This window comes from Vombatus ursinus, unplaced genomic scaffold, assembly GCF_900497805.2.
Source record: "Vombatus ursinus unplaced genomic scaffold, bare-nosed wombat genome assembly UNPS02014882.1, whole genome shotgun sequence".
Classification (NCBI taxonomy): domain Eukaryota; kingdom Metazoa; phylum Chordata; class Mammalia; order Diprotodontia; family Vombatidae; genus Vombatus; species Vombatus ursinus.
Window position 1 is genome coordinate 1,026,642 of NW_020954660.1, and position 677 is coordinate 1,027,318.

Genomic DNA, 677 nt, shown 5'->3' on the forward strand with positions numbered 1-677 from the left:
GTCGAAGGCCAGTTTTCTGATTGCCGCACTACATTTGGTACCACACCATGCACCCCAGTTTCTGAATTGGGAGAAACCCTGTTTCCTCATCAGTTAGCCTAGGTGCTTGTGAGGAATGGGGAGTACACAGCAAGGCCAGAGGTTGTTTCCTTTTAGGACTGGGGTCAGGGTGAAAGAAGGGTATGGCCAATCATGACAGAACGCAAATGTTGGTGAAATTCTTTATTAACCTTTTTATTACCCTTGAGTAAAAAAGTTGAAACAGCATTAGAGTTACATGGCAGGAAACAATCATCTTGTCATTGTGTGAATTGTACCAACTGTACTGAGCCAAACTTTTCTGTGGATCAAAACCTATGGCCTTCGTTTAAGAAAGAAGACAACATTAGGTTGTTATGTATGTGGTAAGAGGACATGCCGTTTGGAAGGCGATGCAGCTGGAAACTCTAATATTTGCCAAAATACAATTTCCCCGACAGGCTATTCTTTACAGGGAAGGCACTAGAAGCATATCAAAGAGCGTATACAGAAAGCAGCAAGAGAGCTACAAAAACAAAGCAAGCCAAAGAACGGGACTAGAAGAACAAAGCTAACAGGAAAACAACAGGGTTGGGGGAAACTATTCCCTAAAAAGCAGACACTGTTTGAAGCTTGTATTTCTCATAATGCGCACTATG